Raw genomic sequence first — 4,325 nt, 5'->3', positions numbered from 1 at the left:
ATTCTTCACAAAAAAATACAGTTTTATATCTTTATGTTTGAAGCCTGAAATGTGGCAAAAGGTCGCAAAGTTCAAGGGGGCCGAATACTTTTGCAAGGCACTGTATGTGTGAGCTTGTAAAGAGAGAAGCTGTATCTGTACTGTATGAGTGGGTTGTGTTATTGAGCTGGACACAAGTGTGGTCCGTCATCCAGCCTTCCAGCCTCCTAGTGCTGTAGCAGCTTGTGGCTGTCTTCAACTGTATCCCCCCATCATCATTGATGATGGATTTGTTATGGAGGAGCTGGGCCTCTCTCGCTCACAGCACTATATCACTGCTGACAAATATCCTGCCTATCTGCTTCTCCCGTATCAATGATGGCCCACCTCCCGAGCGGCAACAAAAGGTACAAAACCATACAAGGCTCTGTTCCCACCTGGCTCTGTCCTTCAGCAGTGTGCTACACAGTGTTGACAGAGGGGCAGAGCCTGATACTATCTGGGAGTTACATCCATTCATCTTCTAGGCTTTTGGCACAAATCCTCTGCACAAAACATAATAAAACATGAAATATTAGAGAGCAAATGCATTGTATATCCTTACAAATGTGCCTGAAAAGATAACCAAAGAATTGTTCTTATTTGTTTGTGTTTCTTAAAGTAATTTAATTCTCAATACATAAAAACTTCAATAAGCTTTGATAAGCCTCACAGAGGCGTGCTTAAGAAATGCTAAAATAAAATGGAGGACAATGGTGTTGAAAAGAAAAGGAGATTATCGCTGAGATTCTGAATGTGATCTGTGCCTACTCAGAAAAAAGGAGCTATCTAGAACCTAAAAGTGTTCCTTGGCTGTCCCCATAGGATAACCCTTTGAAGAACCCTTTTTGGTTCCAGGTAGAACCCTTTTGGGTTCCATATAGGACCCTTTCTACAGATGGTTCTACAGGGAATCCAAAAGGGTTCTACGTGGAACCATATGGGTTTTCCTGGAACCAAAAAGTGTTCTCCTATGGCGACAGCCGAAGAACCCTTTAGGAACCCTTTTTTCTAAAAGTGTAGACAAAGCAGCATACCTTTTCTAATCCTCTCCAGTGGCTTATCATTCCTACAATCCCCCTGGAATAGCAGACATTCTGCTAAGCACTGAGTCTCCTGTACCATGAATATTCCCTCAAGCGAAGACCTTGATTAGTATCACCACCGTTGTTGTTTCAAATCAAACAGACAGTTATTACGCCAGCGAGAAACCGTTTCTGGATATAAAGTTGATTTCTCTTCCCTTGTGTGTCCGTGATCAGGTTTGATAGATGTCATAATAGGGAACCAGTTAGATTGTTATGGTCTAATGCCAGTTTTGATGGGGACATTGGGGAACACAACTGCAATTTTACGATGGAAAATTGTGATCAAATTGAAGAAAGGTTGAAAAGTATTTTAACACTATCCTCTATGTTCAAAATAGCAGAATGTCTTTGGTCTTGTTAAGCAACTACACCTCCAAAATAAATTAGAATATTGCACGATACCACAAATCCATAATGGTGTACTTATTAAGCATAATATGATTTGATGATTAATCAATATGCCTTAATCTATATAGCAAAATCAGTTTCCGTGTTCATACAGAAACAACCTTCAGTATTCCTTAAAATAAACTGCCCATTGAAAAAAAATCTTTGCTTTTTGAATGAATTCAAAATAGAAAATGTAAAGGAGCTGCATTTATCCCAGTATCTCAATAGTTCAGAGGTTTCAAAATAGTTCTGAACTTTTTCCTTTTCCCAACAGTATGCATGAATTGATAAGCACCATAATCCAAAAATTATATGTACCGCCTCTGACTGCTTACATTTTGAATGCATAATCTGTACCCCACTACTAGATAGGAAGAGAACATGGTTGGCGACAGAGATAATTAATCTGTATGAGGTATGGTGTGTTCCTCCTCCGCACCAAGGGAAGGAATGAATATAATCCCACCTGTTTTAAATATAGCAGAGATAACCGCCGGCCTGATACCATTCTGCAAAGTGATAACCAGAGAAACGGAGCTCAAAAGAATGAGCTCTTAGTGGAAGCGCCCTGGATTCATTTTCCACCAGGCCCCATGGAATGGAGTTATCTGAATCAACTGTCCTCTGCTGTTCATGGAGGGATATAGAAGGAGGCTGCGGTCAAATTACATGGGGATTCAGGTGGCATTAGTCTTCAGATTGGGAGAGAGTTTCCAGACTCTGGAGAGATGATCCTCAGGGCCTTTGGTGCTTAGAAAGAGGTTGCAGAGAATGACGGCTACAGCGATCTGATGAGGCGGTGGGAAGAATGAGAAAAAATATATAACAAATCATATGATACATTATAGTTTGCTGCAGTCAAAAAAGAGCAATAAATATAACTTTTTCCCTGTCCCTTAAACATCACTCTGCTTAAAGTTTTCTACAGCAAACATTAAGACAGAACAGGGACAGGAACAGCTGTTCATGCACCTATGACAACAGTAAACCAATAGGACAGCGAAGCTAGGTTAGCACGACTCCCGAATCTCTTCTGTTCTGACTATTCTGGTCTGTGATTGAGACTGTGGTTAAGGTGTGAATTAGTCACCCACCCCCAGCCTGTCTTACGACTCCAGACCCACACTATGCAACAGGACACCCACTGAGCTGCTCCTACTTCCTGCCTCAGCCACTGCCACTATGGTCCCTCAGAGGAGATCCATTTCAGGAACACCACTCATTAATATGCTAATGAGGCTAATTTCAGCTTGATGCTGAAATTAAAGGAATTAAAGTATTTAATGGGTCAGGACTGAAGGAGGAGATGGTGTCAGATTTCAAATGGAGAGCACTTTACTTGAATTTTTGGTTATTGTGATAAGTTATTTTTACTGAAATATATGACTAAGTGATTTTTATCTCTATAATAACAACACTGTGCAAAGGTAGACTCTTTTTAATTTTCTTTAAATGTATTTTGGTCTTCCAGATCTATAATATGACAGGTAATACAGTCAGTAACAACATTACACTGGGCTACTCAATCATTAGTGACCCGATACAAATCAATAACTAAGATAATAACTAAGATAATAACCAATAACTAAGAAACACCCATGGGCCACAGTGCATTTCTGAGTGGCGTGTCAGCGTGGATCTACATTGTGAAAATGTAAATGATAGTATACCATATTAATATTCTAAACATTATAATCATCATCTCTGTGTTAGAGACTCTATGTGGTTACTTCTACAATACCCATGCTTATGTGTGTATTATTGTTTTCTGTGTTTTCTGTGGGCTCAGGAAGAGAAGCTGTTGCCAAAGTAACACATAATGGAGCAAACAGATGAGTGCCAATTATCCAAGAACAGAGTGTGTCAGAGTAGTCTTGATATGCACTTATACCCCCGATGAAGACTCTACCACACATATCCCTAGGGAAATGATGCCATGCTGAAGGGTTATTCACTGAGGTTTTTAGCTAAAGTTTTCAGCACCAAGGACAGCTCAAATGCTCCCACACTTGGGAAACTACAGAAAGATATCATCATGGAAATGATGGCAAGTTGAAAGGTTATTCATTGAGGTTGATATGTGTTCAGCACTGTGGACAGCTCACATAAAGTACCATACCACAGTCTTGGAGCCTCTGGAAGCCACCGATGGAGTCTGCAAGCCACTGAAGTTAGTGGAGTTATTCGTTGAGGCTTATTTACAGGAAGTTCAGCCCCATGGACAGCTCCCATACCATATCACTGACAAAACTCTGGCCATGTACGAATAGCCGTACTTGCGCTCTAAATAGGCATTTTGGGTATGCGAAAATGTACCGTTTTATGGTATGTGGAATTGCTTTAATTGAATTTGCTGTAAATGGCAGGATGTCATAGTCATTTGGCTTTTCATCTAGTGGAATTCACTACTTGCTTTAGATGCATTTCCAGGCTGCCTCATGAACGTCTGACTTCAGATGCAGATCATGCAAGTTAGCAAACAAGTATGCTATTCAGATGGTTATCTTCTACAACATCCCAGATGTTATCGGATGATTGATTATCAGTCAGGCAAGGTAGAATATCACAAATAGAGCTAGATAAAGCCAGAATAATAATATACTTGTTGAGCATAGCTACAGCCATTAGTCTTTTTGTGTGTTTTTATGATCATCACTCACTCACTCACTGCTAAGTTGTTCAAGGTCCGGACAGTGTATAGCTAGCGATCTGCTACAGGTTTTTTTTTTTGCGAGCATGCACGCGCATCAGTCGAACGTGACACTTCATTGTAAACAAAAAAAATGCATATATTGAGAAAGTATTGTCTTTTCTGACCCATGTGTGTTT

Source organism: Oncorhynchus clarkii, chromosome 5 (assembly GCF_045791955.1).
Source record: "Oncorhynchus clarkii lewisi isolate Uvic-CL-2024 chromosome 5, UVic_Ocla_1.0, whole genome shotgun sequence".
Classification (NCBI taxonomy): Eukaryota; Metazoa; Chordata; class Actinopteri; order Salmoniformes; family Salmonidae; genus Oncorhynchus; species Oncorhynchus clarkii.
This window is presented reverse-complemented; position numbering follows the sequence as displayed.